Below are 18,300 nucleotides of genomic sequence, written 5' to 3'. Positions count from 1 at the left end.
TGTTCCAGGCAAGTGGTCTTTTTCATTGTTTGCAATTTACGTTAATATGCATTAGCATATAGATCTCGAAATGCATGAGTATATATGTGTGCATATGTATAAGATGAGCCTGGAATATCTTATGTAAAAAAGAAAGAAAGTGTTCAAAGAATGAAGAAAACATGTTAAAAGGACACAAGCTCTAGTTTGAAGGGGACTTCCATGGGCCAACTCCAGGATGATTTGAACATAAAATAAATAAAGGCAGTGAGAGATTATAACTTATTGGATAAAGTAAGAATTCCTGAGTTCCCAGTGATACAGATGTATAAAAAGGAAGAGAAAGCTTTCCCCTGTAGTAGAAAGCCAATTAAAAACTGTTGAAGGAATAATGAAATTAGGAATCACCATTTGTAAATGTTAATTTCCCAGTTATACAAAATTATGTTTTATGAAAATGCACTAGAAAATATTTTGGGGTGAGGATACAGATTGAGAAAGAGAGGAAAGAATAAATTTGGCTGAAAGGTATGGGTGTCTGGAGATTTTTTGCATTATTCTTGCAACTTTTCTGTAAGTCTTGAAATTAAGTCAAATTAAAAACCCTGAAAACATTAAATTAATAAAATAAAGTACTTCCTCATAAAATGTATGACATACATGTATGGATTTGTTGATTTCACCTGATGCCCTAGGGACTGGTGATTAATATCTAAATGCCAAAATCAAGTGCTGAGTTTACACTTGGAAGTTTCAAATTAGAAACTCATATACAGAGATGGCTGCATACCACTAATTAGTACAATGGATATTTAATATTAAAACATTTTAATCATAACTAATATAAGTAGTGTTTAGGATGTGTAGATTGGCTAGAAATGCTCTACAGCACATTAACCTTATCATGAACAGGGTGTAAGAATCTAGTCAGCCCTAAGTAACCCACTGTAACAGGACCTCAAGCTGAGGATTCCAAACAACAGCCTCTCATTGTCTCCAATTAGAAATCTAATTGAATCCTGCCTATATGTAAGACATCTACATGTCTCATCTACATTCTTGACCCTTTCAGTAACAACTTAAAAGATGCCATAATTCTTGAGCTTATAGCATACATTGAATGATTGTTCTTGTGCCTACTTACTGGAAAATATTTATTTGGTTGGCGGTCCACTTTTACTGTAACACACCATCTGTATCATACCACCCAAGAGGAAGGAGACTGTTAGTTTTCTAGGGCTGCCATAAAAAAATACCACAAATTTGGTGGCTTAAACAACAGAATGTATTCTTTTTCTAACATTTCTGGAGCCTTAAAAGTTCGAAATAAAGGCGTTGGTAGGTTTGGTTTCTTCTGAGGCCTCTTTCATTGGCTTGCAGATAGCCACTTTCTCTCGTCTTTACATGGCCTTTCTATGTGCATGAGTACCCTTAATGTCTCTTCCTCTTCTAACAAGAATATCAGTCATATGGGAGTAGGACTCCACCCTATAAGGGCTCATTTTAACTTAATCACTCCTTAAAGACCTTATCTCCAAACATGGTTCCATTCTGAGGCATTGGGACTGGGACTTCAAAATATGATTTTGGGGGAACACAATTCATCTCCTAACAAAGGCCTACAACCTACATTTTCCTTTAACTGTTGAAAGTGCTATATATCCTCAGCTAAGATAATGGTTACTGCAAACTTTCATTACAAACACTAACTTCATGGAATTTCTGTGATGATTAATATCCCTGGCACATAGCTGATGCATCATTAATACTACATACATGCTGATACTATCTAGGAAGGCTATTTAACCCTCATTTTGTATGGCCAAAGCTCACCAGATCATCCTGTCATCGCCCTAAAATTGAATTACTGTTTATAGCATTGATAGTAAAATTTAGTTTAACAACAGGTATAGTAAATATTAATGCCAACATTTGGAATAGTCAAAGGTTTTTCAATGTCAAGTTCTTGAGATCTCAAAATGAGCATGTTTCCTATTTGTATTTAAAGATATGTAATTATTCCAGGAATATTGAGCGTCCCAGAAGAAAGCAAGAAGAAACTCTAAAGGCCAGATATTTAATAAAGACTTTTTAATTATGCCCAATAATTTTACTTTTGAGAAAAAAATTTAAAATAATACTTTCGTAATTTCCCTCTGAATCAGAATCCAACTGGCATAATATCTGCTGAGATATGTATGTACAACATCCATACACAGACACATATTCATAGATTCTGATATAAAATGTTCAATTGCTCATAAAATATACATCAAACATATGAGAGGCTCCTTTCACAGCTCTCAAAGGGAACAGGTAGATTCCTGAACCTAACATGTTCTATGTTCATTATAACTTTTAATTCCTGGTTGAGAAGAACATGGCTTCCAACTTTCAGTGATGGATGAGTTTAATCCCAACTTCAAGATGCTTATAATTTTTGTTGTTGTTGTTTTGTTTTGATTTTTGGAAAAAGTGACTAGTTAGATTGGGACTGCATTGTATGAACCCTCATCCTCACCCCCATCCTTGGCTTTAGGGCTGTCTTGCCTCCCAGACCTGTCTTGCCTCACATTTAAGGCTGTTTTGCCTCCCAAGACCTCATGATTGATGGTGCTGCTTTCTATCTGGGGAACCAGTCAAACCCATTTCTGTTCATCAGCACAGCTGTCTTTTCTTCTCAGTTCTATGGCACTCACTCTACAAGCTTTGGATATTTAGGCATAGTCACTGAGGCCTGTGGTATACATGGAGATGAGCTGCCCGGATTATCCTTCAAGGAAGAACTTGCTGTCCAGCATTGGGGAGTGCAGTGAGCAGACTGCCTCCAGCTATGAGCACCTTCAGGTCCTGTTCAGGTGGCAAGCCCACCTTGTTGGACATCCTGCTTCTCTGGTGGCAGCTCACATCCAGTGACTGAGGGAGGCCAGGGCATCAAGGCCCAAGTAGGTTGGTCTAGGACTCATTGAGCCTGCATAGCAGTTAGGCTTCTGTCTCTGTCCATTCCTGCATCTTCTCCCTTCTGTTCACAGGCATTCACTCCTGATAAACACCTTGCACCCAAACTTCAGTTAGGATCTACCTCTGGAGAACCTAACCTTTGTCAGCCTCTCTATCTGATCTTTCATGTTACTTGTCTTTCCCTCCCAGATTCCCTGGAGCAGTGGAGATGAGATGTCTGGTAATAGCCATCAAGTTAATATCTTAGAATTAATGTCATAGAATTTGTAAAATGTACAAAGATTTTCATGTGTAACTTTTCTCTTCATATTTATTCCATCAACAAACACAATGGGGTAAGACACACTTCCTGTTAGGAGAAGGTTAGCACTCAAGAGGGGCCACTGGCATCTGACTTGGGGCATTGGAGCCATTTCATAGACTCTGAGGGTGGAGATGCCAGAGGGCAGGATCTAAGCCAGAGCCCATTCCGTTTCTGAACATGGTCAAGGAAGAACAGAATACTGAGAAGATTGCAAGGACAAATGGGAGGGAGGTTGAGGAAAAATGTGCAGACCTTTTCTTCCTTCCGCTTTCCCTGGAGGAAAGAAACAGTGAGATTCTAGCAACACAGATTTGTTTAGGATGACAAAATGGCCTCTGAATTAAAGCTCTACTGCATTGATATAAAGAAAGGACATATTGTCTTTCCATGAATATTCTCTCATACACTGGGCACTCACTGCCAGACACCTGTCTGATTTTGAGGCATTGTCACCATTCACTATTGCCACATGTGTTAATCTCCACTCATGTGGGCTGAATATGTGTTTTAAGAGGTCAGGACCATCTGACACATACAAGGAAGTGGCATGAGTTGTACATGAGGCTTAAATTCCTGTGAAGGAATGAATGGTTTTGCCCTTGATCTGTTCCGAACTATTTTTAACATTAGTGTCCTATTTAAAAAGGCATCATCTGCCTCCAAAGTAGCTCGGTGGGGCGGCATAGAGCCCCTGGGCAGGCTACGAGGCCCAGAGTGAAGGAGCTGATTGCTATTTATCACACATTACTGCTGGCTCCCAAGGATCAAAACTTTAAGCGCAACTTGGTGGGGAAGAAAGGTTTCCACCTATTCCCTGGTATTGCAACTCTATGATTAATATGACCTAAGCTACCTAATTCTTGGAAAGATGCTAATATAATAATACTTCTTTTTAAAGGTCAAAACTCTGTATTTCTTTCATTAGCTCCATCACGTGTGTCTCCAAGTTGAACACACCTCTGTGGTGTCTCTTCAAACCAGCACAACCATGTTTTGTGGCAGGCTCAAAATACTCTTTTTGTTTCGAAAGAGGCGACATACTGAAAGACACATTTCCAGCCAAATTTACAGACTGCTTCTATCCCACCTTTCTTCCATGCTGCTAAAAAATATAGGATGAGTGCAGCCAGACAGATGCTATAACTACTGTAGGCAAGAAATATAGATTCTAGGTGGGAAGCTACAGACACCGAGATAGAACCATGAAAATGTAACGTGAATGGTTGAGCTTTAACTCAGCAGAAATACTTGTTCTATTTAGTGTTTGTTATTCTCAAATGGTAAATCTTAGAGAAAACAGTTCTAGAGGAAGTGAAACCAGAGGTTTATTATGAAAATGAGCACAGAACTGAAGACGTGTTACGAGTCCCATATAATTGCCTGACGGGGGCATAGCTAATCCAGCACAGCATCAGGCTGAGGCTAGAAGCTGGATTCAGCACAATTTGATCTGTTTTCTTCCCCAAAATATTCTTGTAGTGTTTTGTTTGGGGTGCTTCCATATCACTCTAACATGAATAGTGCCCAGGAATTCTGTTGTTTTATTTAGAGTAGGAACTTTTCTGAGAGAGATAAAAAAAAAATAAATCTGTTTAGTAATAGAACATGTTTTTTTTCCTCTATGCTGTTAGACTAAACTAAGTACACTTTTTCTCCAAAAAGTAGCAAGATAGCCCAGCCTACTTCAGAGTAGGACTGCTATTCATTCATTTATGTATTCATTCATTCATGGATAAAGCATTTATTGAGCTTATATCACAGGGGCTGAGATTATAAAATGAGTAAACTGCAGTTGAATTCCTCAAGGTGCTCCATTGCCTTTGTAGAGTCAAAATCTCCAGTGGTTAATTCCCCAGTTACTTACCCTCTTGTGTCCATGACTTTTCCATGTGACTGTGCAGTAGCTTGCCACTCTGAGCCCAGCCATGTGACATGCATGGCCAATAGGATAACCACAAATATGGAGCAAACAGAGGCTTGAGAAAGGTTGAATGATGGAACTTACTCATTCTTGCTGTCTGCCATCAGCAGGAGAACATGTCTGGGCCACTCTGCTGGAGGATGAGAGACATGGAACTGAGCCATGCTGCCCCAGACATCTATGCTGATGTCGATCCTAGATCAGTCAATAGCCAATCTTCCCCCAGGCATATGAGGAAATCCAGGCAACATCAGCAGAACTACCCAGCTGATTTATAGATTTCTGCAAATCCATGAGTGAATACAGTAAGATCAGCCATGCCCAGTCCAGGCCTTACAGATAATGAGCTAAAGTAATATCATTATATACCACCAAGGTCTGTGGTTGTTATGCAGCTCTATGCAACTAGGGCTAACTAATGGATCACCCCAAGGGCTCAGTCTAGGACTCTTCTTGCTGTAGAGGCCTCAGCTGACCTTCACATGGGATTCTGAGTAGATCTAAAGCTCTTTACAAATCCTGATATTTTTGCCTTTGAAGCCATCCTGGATTTAAAAGCATCTGACTCACATGTGTTACATATACCATATGCTGCCAAATACACTAAGGGTGTTTTCTCTGGCCAGTATGGTTGTCAGTGAACACTGGCTTCTCTTTGTTAGTGGATTTTCAATTAAGCCTTAGCATACAGGACTCTCTTTCCTAACTACAGGCATTGGAGGCCTCCCCCGACCTGTCTACCTCTATCCAGGTCTGGTTCCCAGCCTCAGGCAGCGCTTATCCAAGGGTTTTCTAGAGATCCCCCAGCTTTCATGATGTACAGCAATCTTTTCAGGCTGTCTAGATGACTGAAATAAAGTGCATTTGATTAGCTATGAGCTATTAGTGGTCAAATCACTTCACCTCTCTGAGCTTCAGTTGTTTTATTTATAAAGAGGATGATAATGCTTAACTCAGAGGTGAGAAATAAAGAGATAAGTATATGGAGCGTATACTGCAGTGCTTAGCAAATAGTAAACATCCAAAAGATGACAGCCATGTTAATTCTCTCCACTCTGCCTAATCTTTAGTAATATTGTTCCCATGATGTGCTGGGAGAGGACCCTCGACAAATTATAAGGACCATGGAATTAAAATACATAGAAATGGCCTGCTGGAAAACAGCATAAGAGCAAAGTAAGCAAAATTCCCAGCCCCAGAACCCCTCAAAAGACTTCATCACCATGATAGAAAGAGGCTTCATTGTGTGCTAAAATGCTGCAAGAAGGGTGTTGGAGGCAGAAGACTTTCAGCATCTGTTCTTCGGAAAATGCCTTACTTAAAAAAAAAATAGATCTGTATCTCTATGTATCTTGAAGCTGTAAGAATACCGCTTCAGATTCTCTCCTTCACCCCAGACATACGTACTAAAAAGTGTGGAAAAGGTTATAAGTATTACAAAGGCATCTGTTTAAGAAGTTATGAGGGGCGTGTAATCTGGGAAGGTGACTTGGTCAGGACTGAGGTCAAAATTATGATGTGCAGGTAGAGAAGTTCTAGCAGGAACCCAAATCAGTTTTTGATCCTAACAGGTCTTTGGGATTTGTGGGTGAAGGTTAACATTTGGCTAACAGTGCTGGGCCATAAAGTTATATTTGAAATGTTGTACAAAGGAAAATAGCACACAAATCTAAAATCCAAAGCTTATAGTTACTTTGGAAACTGGTGTCTTATAATTTCTTACTGTGAAACAAAAATGGAATTAATGAGTTAATTTTAGTTTTGTTCTTGTTTGTTTGGTAGAGGGAATCAATGAGTGAAAGTTATTCCAGAATTGGTTCATATTATTTACATGAAGATAGAAATGACCTGGACTCTTGGTGTCTGTCAGTGTTCTTATCAAATTGCATGGGGACAGTTACCTTAAGGAATTAAATAGCCACTAAGACATGGCATAAAACATGAACACACAAGTTCATTTCTATAACAGTAATAGATTTGGACACTGCATTATTACCTAGGGCTGCCATAACAAATTGCTGTAAGCTGAGTAGTCAAAACAGAAATTTTATCCTGTCACAGTCCTAGAGGCTGGAAGTCCAAAAGCAAGGGGTCAGCAGGGCTGCACTCCATCCAAAGACTCTAGGGTAGAAACTCCCTTGCCTCTTCCTAGCTTCTGTGGTTGCTGAGAATCCCTGGCATCCCTTGTCTGATAGCTACGTCACTCGAATTTCTGCCTCCATCCCCAGATGACCCTCTTCCCTTGTGTGTGTCTCTGGTTCTGTTTGTCCTCTTCTCTTCTTGTAAGGACACCAGCTCATAATAAATTTAGGGCCACCCTAATCCAATATGACCTTATTTAAACTAATTATATCTATAAAACCCCTATTTCTAAATAAGGTAACATTCTGAGGTTCCATTGGACATGAATTTTTGGGGAACACCATTCAAACTAGTATAGACACCCAAATGGAGATAATGAACAACAGGCTTTCTATCCTGCTTCAAAACAGCCAGGAAATCAGTCAGTATTTCTTAAGTGCAGTGCATTGTTTGTAACATTATTTGTTATGTGGGAGAGCTGAGGGTGGTGGATATGAAACGCCTCTGGGTTTTTTTGTTTGTTTGTTTTCTTTTCTCTCTCTCTATCTCTCAATCTCTCCCCTCCCCCCACTGTCTGTTTTGTAAACTATATTGACATCATTCAACTTTTAAGTTGGTGGAAGAGAAACAAAAACAAAAACATATACTTAGCAGAAGATATAGGCATTTGCTATTTATTATGTCTCAAAATAACAGCCAAAGCAAAGTTTTAATGGAGAACACATGTAACAGATGCTTTTTTCATTTCTTCAATTCATCATATTTTGATATTTGTTTTATTAGCAAGGAATGTGTTGGGTGATGAAGAGACTGGAGAGAGAGAGAGGAAAAGACTGGGCTAAACCGAGTTGACTTTAGATGAAAAAATTTTTAAACCCATATATGCATACACAGTTTATGAGGTTGAGTTACTTAATAGAAAGTAACATATGCCAAATATGTCTGCTTCCTTCCCATTGTTGGTATAGAAAGCAGGAGTTCTGAGTGATTGATTGTAAGCTCTACCACTGAATGTCAATAATTTATCAACCTTTCTGTATCTGTAAAATGGGGATAATTACACTTGTTCTATCTGTCAAATTCATTGTGAAGATTAAATGTGATCATGGAAATAAAATGAATTTGAATTCTAAAGTAAAAACATATTCTCGTGATTGCCATGTACTGTTGGTGCACTTGAATACTGAATGAGTATTCTTGGCAAAGTCTAGGATTTATTGTCTTGTCCAGTTATGTAACAAGAGCGGCCACCATATATTGAGCAACTGCTATAAAGTGCTGTGTGAGTCACTTTATAAAAACAATTCCTACTGCTCACAATGACTCTGCAAAATAGACTTTGTTGTCCCCATTGTGGACAGAAGTAACTGCAACAAGGTCTAAGTGAGCTCTGCCTGGTCAACTCGTTTTAGCTTCCGAGTAGCACAACTTGCACGTGGCAAGGCCAGGAATTTCTGCCAAAGTCAAGTTGGTTTTTCTTTCTCTCCCCTCCACCAAGATACCCCTGGGATTTCTCTCTCTCTGTCACACACACACTCACATTCATCTGCATCTTTCTCCCTCTCCCCCATACCAAGCATGTTGAGCAAATTAGTTATTTGTTTTTTTAATAAATCAATCTCAACCATTATTAGATGGCACTTGGGCATAATCAAAAAGAATTGTTTGAGAGAATTTTTTGATTTTCTTCTGGTTTAGCAGGCTCTGAGTTTCTGTGGTTCAGTGCAGATGGAATCAAAATGAAACAAGAGTGTTCCACATGCAGTTTTGCAAGTCTAAGTACAACCATTTCCCCTACTTAATCCTCGGCTTAGTGCTGGTGTTCAGTGACAGCAAAAGAGGTTTCCCACTTGCTTCTCTGTTCCAGTTTAGCTAGACCCAGACCACTCAGGAAAACCTGGGGTCCTGCCAATTTCATCTGCCTCTCCTCTGTTGAGAATGGAGTGTGTTAATCTTCTAGTTTACAGAAGATAGAATTCAGGAAGATAGCATTGATTTCTAATTACTTTTTATCCTGTCCTTTAACATTTTCTGTTTGATAATGCTTTGTAATGTATCTAATCTAGTAGTACAATTGCAGAAATATTGGAGATGTGTGCTCGAAAATATTTTACTGATGGACAATATGATTTAAAACAATTTTAAAACCACTGAACCGGAGCAGTAGAGGCATGTCGCTCCATCCTTGGCTTGGACTGGTGTTTTTAGAATCCTTGGCATGACCTATTTTGTTTGTAAACTCTATGAGATAGTTCTTTGGGTTAAAGAAGGCCAGAATGGCAATGACACTTCATTTTTTTTTCCTTCCTGATCACGTAGCCGGTTTTGCCTATGAAAATGAGTTAATGTACTAAATGCCCCATTGCCCATTCTTCATGGTTTACCCTGGTCATAACTGTGCAAGTGGGCTGTATCTAAATGATGGAGGAATTGACAACAATCAAAAAGCAGCTCAGCCTCAACTCTCTTTTCTGATATAGCAACCAAAATCACGGCACAGAATCACAGAAGCTCAGGGCAGGTAATAACCAGATAATGTTGAAAATTTCACTTAAGCTATTATTTTTTATTAAATCTATGTAATATCTAATAATAATTGAGATGAACTTATTTAAACCAAATGACCAATGTTTAATGCTCACTTTTCTAGTTAGTGACCGTTGTGACTCCTCATGTGACCCTAAGTCACCTTGGATTCACCTTAATTTCCTAAACAGGCATGCAAATTCTGTTCATTATGCACAAAGCTCTTTTTTGCAATGGTGAGCATTGTCTCACCACCTCTTGACTTTTGTTAATCTGACAGCCACACAGTCCTTTCTTGGGGAATATTGCAAAGTGTCTTCAATTCAATTGCATTTCTGTGGTCGTGGGGTTTTATGTAATTACAGAAGTTCTGTAGTTGATTTGAATGTTACATCCCTGTTGTGGAATTACGTTTGGACTTTATCCTAAAGGACAGGGAAGGGATTGTGTTTGTTTTGTTTGAACATTTCTTGTCACAGGACTATGTTGGAGACAAACCCCAATGACACAAACATTCAAACACCACCTTCAGATGTAATATTGATTTATAAAACAACAGTGCACAGCTGCCAAGCTTCGCTCTTGAATACAGAGGGTCTTCAATTCCCAACAAATTACTGGCATTTCTACCAATTTACAAATTAGAGTTTCCTCAGAATATCTCACAGTTCTTAATATTCCAGTCACCTTCCTTTTCAGCCTTCTCTCTTGAAATCTGTGTGTGGGGAGGAGGGAGAAGGGAGAAAGTAGAGCATTTGTAAAATTGGAGTTAAAAAAATCTAGATCAACTTTTATCCTTAGGCAAATTATGCACAGAGTTAAATTAAACCACTATATGTACTTGTAGATTGAAGAATCAGAGGTGGAGGAGGGGTCAGAGACACCGAGATCAAAGTTTCTGTTCTTTGAACAAAATCCCTTTGAAAAGCCCCCCATGACACCTATCCTGCTTGTTAATGTTTTGACTGGGAGTGTCTAGCCGTGTCATCGGCAGCAGAATATTTTTAGTACCATATTTTATTTTATTTTCTGTGTGCAGCTAGCTCTACTTAGCAAAGCACCAGATCCTTTGCCAGCTCTGTTCTATGTCTCTTAGGGGAATATTTTTGTTAATTGCAAATATTTGATTGACAAACATAGGATGCAATTAGTAGTCAGGCACAGTAGGAATGTGCAGTGAACTGGATCCCTGAACCAACGGATCTCAACTCAACTCTCTCAGCTTGATCTGAAATCGACTAGAGCATTTCAACCATATGTTTGCCTCAAACTTTCTCTTTCCTATGAATGTTGCTTATTTCCCCAAACTAGCTTCTTTTCACCTTGGCTCACTGAGGGAGCTAATTCCTCTATGATCAAGCCAAATGAAGAAAGAAAATTCTTCACAAGTTTCAGTCTGGTGGGGCTATTTGACCATGGCTGTAAAAATTAATGTGGACAAAATTACACATGCCAGTTGTTTCTCTCCAAAGCCCTAGGTGGAAAAAAGAATCTAATCTCTTCTGAATTCAGACATTTTATTTTTCATAGCTATTTAAAACAACCTGGCAACATCTGATTATCTTTATCAATTACATTTTGCTTCTTTATGCATATAGCAAGATGAGCTGTTTGCTCTGTCTTACTGCAGTATGTGAAATAAATTTCTGTTTTCAAAATATACCATTTATTTTAAAGGTATTCTGTTTGCCACAAATCAATGGGAGGAACTGGAATCTGATGCTATCAGATATTCTGAACTTCCTTCCCCCTTGAGAAATTAATTAAAACTCACAAAATTTGAGGGGAAAGAGCAAACTTCAAAGCCTTAAGTACCAGCTTTAAAAAGCCTTAAGAAAATGTACGCTGTTTACCCACATACATGATGTAAAAAACAAAGTTGAAAACAAAAAAAATAATGTAGTCAAATTGGGGTTGTGGCTCTAAAACAGCAGTTCTCAATTTTTTTAACTCGTTGATGCAGTTCTCATGTTATTTTAGGGGGATGAGATATACAATATGAGTTGCTCTCTCTGAAGGATAAGCAAAGAGTTATCAACATTGTGGGTAAAGAGATAAGACATCTCTCAAAGCTGGAGGAGAGCATACTGTATGCTTACGAACATCCTGCTGTATGCTTACGAACATCCTGCAAGTTCATGGCAAATGATGTGGGGCCTTCAACGAAGATGGGGAACCTGAAACCCAGGGAGATTTTAAATTAGTTCAAGGACACACTGGAAGTGCTCGGTGATATGGAAATATAGGGCAGGAATCCTGACATGCAGCCCATGAAACCAGAATGCTTGTCAAGTCTGTCAATTATAATGTACCACATTCCAAATAAAGCTTTAAAAATGGGTGTCGCAAGGCTGCAAGGCACTGCTGTGGTTCATCTTGACCATCCTCCTGCCTCTAGAAAAGCTGTGATTAATTTTTTAAAACTAGCAGTCTGCTTCAAACATACAAATAAAAGGTGTTCTTCATGTTTAGAATTTAAATAAAACCATAGTAGAGCAAACTAGGAATTTGGAAAAATAAGAAAACAATCTCGTGTTCTCTTGTTTTTCTCTCTCTCTCTCTTTATTTTTTCCTTCTTGGAATGATGATCCTAAGCTCAGTGACCATGAAACTATTGGGATGGATCTGGTTTACTGCGTAGAGCACTGACAGCAGCTCCTTGGGTGTCTGTGTGCCCTGTGGCTTTTGCCATTAGTCAAGGCATTGTCTAAGCTGATCACATCAGCTAAGGTCCCCTAACTCACGTAAGCTCACCATATGCCTGGATGCCATAGATCCTTGGAAATAGACAAGTTTAGAGGTGGAAGGATCAGGAAGGAAATGTACCCATTCAACAGATGAGACATCAGAGGCTCAGCAAGTGGTGACTGTTTTGAATAACTTGAAGTAATACCAAAGCCAGCTTCTGAATGGTGTAATGGTTTGAGCTCTGCAAGCCTGGAAGAGTATGAGGCATGGGGGAGAAATCAATGAGAAGAATAAATTGAAGCAGCTACACAGATAGATTTGACTGATCTAGTGACAGCTTTCTGAGATGAACATTTTGTATGTGGGGAGGCGGGGCTTGTGAGGGAAGGACGGTGTATATTTTTTCGAGTAGAATAGGATAACACCTCAGATGATGAGTCCATAACCTCAAACTTTCTGATAGGAAATCAGATAATGCACTGGATACTGTTGTTGCATTTTTAAGGTATATATTTCCCTAAATGCTGCCTTCAGAGACAACTAGTGGCCCTCAGGGAATCAGGTCTCTTCTCAGAATTTTCTCGTTTGTCTCAGTTTGCAGTTCGTTCGCTAATGCTGTGGCCTGTAAGTGAGCTCACATCTGAGATTGTAAAGGCTTGTGTAAGGGGATTCTTCTCTTTTTTTATAACTCTTAGTAGGGACTCCTCTCTGCCACTCTACCAGAGACTGGCAAATATAAGTGTGCACCAGAAGCACCTTCAAGGCCTATTAAAATGCAGATTGCTGGGCTCCACCCTCAGAGATTCTGATTTAACTTTTTTGAGGTAGGGCCCCAGAATCTGCATTTGTATAAAAGCTCACCGATGCTACTGATGCTGCTGTTCCAAGGACCACACTTTGAGAAACACTGCTCTTTATATAGAAGCAATGTTCAGTGTATGCTATTGACTGAAAAATCTTTATGTTCACCTGTATAAAAAATGATAAGAGTTGGAGAATAAAATAATATTGGCAGGTACCAGCTGCTTAATAAATATTTTTGATCGATTGAGTTGAGGATTGATGTTACTCTCCATTTTCTTATATTGCTCAAAACAAATTATGAAGTTGAGTAAATTCCAAAACTTTTTTCTCTGTCAGCCATATCCCAGGCTGGGTTCAAATATCATTATCTAATATTTTTGAACCTTAGTTTTCTCAGTTTTAAATTGGGGGAAGTAGGGATATTGTGGAGGAGTAAATAAAATAACTTTTGTTATAGTTCTTCTTAGCAGCATGCTTTAGTGTAAACATACTCCCTTATCTTTCTTACATAACTATTGGTGAAAATACGTTTGCCAACTGGGAGGGGCCCTTCTTCTCTTTGAAATGAATTGGGAGGCATTCTTTAAAATAAGCAGTGCATCTTAAATTATGCCTCAGTATCCGATGATCTAAATGTGAAGAAATCTACAGTTAGCCTGTTTACTAATATGATTCCATGTGAAAAAGAGCATAGAAATCCTCTGTACTAAAAAATATTTTTATTAGAACATTTGAAGGAATTAATCAGTTTGTTTTAATTTATGGGGAATCACTAAATGGTTTAATGGGCTAGCACATAATGAATAAATAATGGAAAACCTTCAAAGTCAGGACACTAAGTGGCCCAGATGTTCATCAGCTGTTTTGTAAGCATATACACCTGTGGCTTAGTATTCAAAAGTTAAGTTTATGTTAGTTTTCTAACAAAAATATCTTTAAAAAAATTTAAACATAAGTAAATAAAAAGAAAGCAATATGAAAAAAAAATTCAGAATAGATTTACATTCCTTGATAGTCTTTGGGTCAGATACTTATACCTTTGGTTCTTTATATAAATAAAAATAAAGGATTCTTATTTATTTTCCAGATAAGTTTTTATCTCCACATGAAATTAGAAGTAGATGACTCAGTTCTAGATAACAAATATATTATTTACATATTTATTTTAACTTATATGAAAATTTACAGAGTTCTTACTATGTTCCTGGTGTTATTTTAAGTGCTTTATGAATATGAAGTCATTTAATCCTCATACCCCACGAGATGGGTATAATTGGTATCACCCCCATTTAACAATTAAGAAAACCGAGGCACAAATAAATTAAGAAAATTGCCTATAGTCACATAGCTAGTAAACAGCATAGCAAGGATTTGAACCTGGGTGATCTGGGACTGTGTTCCTGCTCATCCTACACTACTGTCCCAGCGACCCCAGTGACAAATACTGGACTGGGCGATGTGATGCGATGTATAAGTGGCACACCTTCGTGGAATTTACAATCTCGCTGGGATTACAAACACAACAGCATTCGTTAAAACTCAAGTGCTAAAGGACAAGTGCCAATATTTATGGTGTGTAGACAGAGGCCACAAACTAGAGAGCCCAAGATAAAATCTGGCTTGTGGATATGTTTTGTTTGGCTCATACAACATTTTGAAATTTTTGAGCTAATGGCTTACAATGAAAAATTATATAAATATTCCAGATTTTTAGTCATTAAAAAACACACAAAACTTAAACATTCACTGTGCCCAAATATGGCATGAAACAAACAGATGGCACTAAATTCTCTCCTATTTGCTCCAGTCTCTGACATTCACACAATGTATACGTATGCATTTTTATCAGATGCATGCCATTCATTTATTTTTCTTGCTGAGTTCCTGAGTTGGCCCATATATATGTGTCCTGAGAAAGGGGTGTTGGATGTCCGGGGGACAGCTATTGCCTGGAATACTTGTAGAAGTTTCAGGAAGAAAAGTTATTTGCACTAAACTTCAAAAGAGGAGGACAGGTGGTTGTAACAAGATTGCAGTGAGCCTTCTGATTCTTTCTGACACCTTAGAGTGTATCTATACAAAACAACTCTTCTAAATTCAGCCAAAATAATGAGTAGATGTTGCAGTGTTCTGACACTTACTTTTGTAGCGGCTACCATTTGACTAGCCAAAATATTCTTGCCTCATTGTTTATTCACTGTAGTAGTATTGCTAGTCTCACTTCTCTGAATTAGAAAGAAAGCTCCTTCTAAGAAACACACTACACAGAGACAGGGATCTGTTTGTCTTGATCAATACTAAACTTCTAGAACCTAGTGCTGTGTCTGGAATGTTGTAAGAGCTCAATAATGTTCTAGGAAAAAAAGACAACTGGGAAAGACAAAATAAAAAGAAAGAAGAAAGGGAGAAGGAAAGAAGGAAGGAGAGGGAGGGAGGGAGAAAGGAAGGAAGGGGGGGAAGAGAGAGAGAAAGGGAAAACAAAGCAAGGCATCTGATGACTTCTCTGCGAGTTCTCTCCCTCACTAAGTGTTAGTAATGGCCATTGCCGATATACATCCAGGAATAGTACAGGAACTTCGTGGGAATTTTCAGACTGTACAAGCTCTTTCTATGTTTGGTAAAGGTCAAATTTGTAACTCGTTTAAAGAATCAGGTAGAGCCGTGATTTATCAAAGTATATTCCCTAGATGGCCCACATTGGGAAGGCATGCTTGCTGTGAATGTAGACTCCCATGCTCCCCCAACCCTCCATGATCTAATGGCACACAGGAATTATGTATTTGTGCATGCCAGGTAATTCCTTTGCACCTTCAATTTTGCACACCAAATTTTGGTGGAAGTACCCTTAGGTGGAGAAGGTCTTAGCAACCTGTAATTTGAGCCTGGAATCACAAGGTTCACACAATCTGATTAAATTCAGTTGAGTTGAAAATTATACAGTTAATTTTGAATAGATGCTAAATCAATCTGACACTTCTTGATTAAGCTGAATTTTTACCTGACTGGTGGGTGCTTTGTTAATATAAGTTTATGTGCTGCCATGTATCTGCCAAAGTGTCACTAAAATTCTCTAGACACAGAATTTGGGAATTGGTTGTTTTATTTATTCATTTGTTATTTTAACTAGGTTGATTTAATTACGAAGTATGCAAACTACAAAAGTAACAAAATTCTATTTTGTTTGGTTGATACTGTGGTTTAAACAAGTGAATTTAGGCTGGGCGCTATGGCTCACGCCTGTAATCTCAGCACTTTGAGAGGTCTAGGGGAGGGTGGATCACTTGAGCTCAGGAATTCGAGACCAGCCTGGCCAACATGGTCAAGCCCCATCTCTGCTAAAAATATAAAAATTGGCTGGGCATAGTGGTGTGTGCCTGTAATCTCATCTACCTGGGAGGCTGAGGAATGAGAATCGCTTGAACCTGGGAGGCAGAGGTTGCAGTGAACCGAGATTGTGCCACTGCACTGCAGCCTGGGTGACAGAGTGAGATTCTGTCTCAGAAATAAATAAATATGAGATGAAAAAAAAAAGAATGAATTTAGACATCCTTATGAACATGCTCTGCCCAGTTTGGCCACAGGCTCCATCACTTCCCATTATATTTCACCAGGTTGTATTACACACTGATGGTACTAGCTCAAGTATTTGGGCTTGCAACCTCAAAAACCAAAACAAAACAAAACAAAATAATGAGCTGACAGCTCTACTCTACTCTGTATGGGATCCCAAATCCAACCATCCCTCACCACCTCCACTACCACCACCCTAGCCCAAGCTATTATTATCTCTCACCTAAAGTAATGTTATAATCTAATTATGGGTCTTTCTGTTTCTCTCACTGTCATAGCTCTATGTTCTCTACACAAAAGCCAGCTCAAACAGCTCATAACCCTCTCATAGCTTCCCATCTCATTGGAATAAAATCCAACAATTTTACCATAGGATTCATGCATGCTGTTTACAAAATATTTATAGGTCTCTGCATAGTGGACACATGGTAGAATTGTGCTCCCTGCCCACACACACCTGTCCCTTCTCTCCTCCTCCGCCATCATTGCATGTGGTTATATGACTAGATCTGGCCAGTGAGTTGTTTGTGGAAGTGCTATGTGTCCTTTCCATGCTGGAACATTAATTGCTGATATGAGATCTTTCAGAGATGTCTTTTCTCTGATAATATGTTTGGCAGTGATTTTGACAGTGGTTTCTCTGCCCATCTGTTTCCTGGGATGAGGCTGACACAGTGCAGAGCCTCCAACCTAACTGTGGTAGACATGATGTGAGCAAAAAATGAACCTTTCATGTTTTCAGCCGTTGAGATTCAGGGTTGTTTGTTACCATAGCATAGTCGGGCATATGCTGACTGCTACTCTGACATTCGTCTACAAGGCCTATGTGAGCTAACCTCCACCTATCTCTCTGACTTCATCCCCATCCTCTTTTATCCTCTCCCCTTTTGTTTGGCTCTATTTGCTTTCCTAGTGAATTCCAGCTTTCTGCCCAATACTGGGCCTTTGCACTGTTTAAGATACTTTATGGATGCATCTTTCCATGTTCCCTTACTTCATCCAGATCTTTGCTCAAAAGTCTCCTTCTTAGGGGGAGCATCCCTGACTACAGATCTAAAACAGCACCCTTTATTATTCTATTCTTATCCTGTTTATTTTTCTCTATATCTGAGATAGTTTTCCTTTATGATTTTACTTTTTGCTTCTAAAACTGAAGTATAAACTCCTTGAGGACAGGGACATTTTGTTCACAGGTGTTTTCCCAATAGCATGAGCAATGCCTGGGGTAGAGTAGATAGTTAATAAATATTAATATTTGATGAATTAATGAATTATTCATTCTTATCACACAACTATCATTCTTCTCATCCGAAAGTATGGCTTAACATGACCCTCAACCTACTCTACAATGTTATGTTATAGTTTCAGAAGTAGAAAGCACAATGTATTTTATTTTCTCACCATAATGGTAGGTTAATTCACTTAAATGTTCTCATCTAAGGTGTCAAGAGAAAGCATCCTAACA

This window comes from Pan troglodytes, chromosome 12, assembly GCF_028858775.2.
Source record: "Pan troglodytes isolate AG18354 chromosome 12, NHGRI_mPanTro3-v2.0_pri, whole genome shotgun sequence".
NCBI lineage: Eukaryota > Metazoa > Chordata > Mammalia > Primates > Hominidae > Pan > Pan troglodytes.
This window is presented reverse-complemented; position numbering follows the sequence as displayed.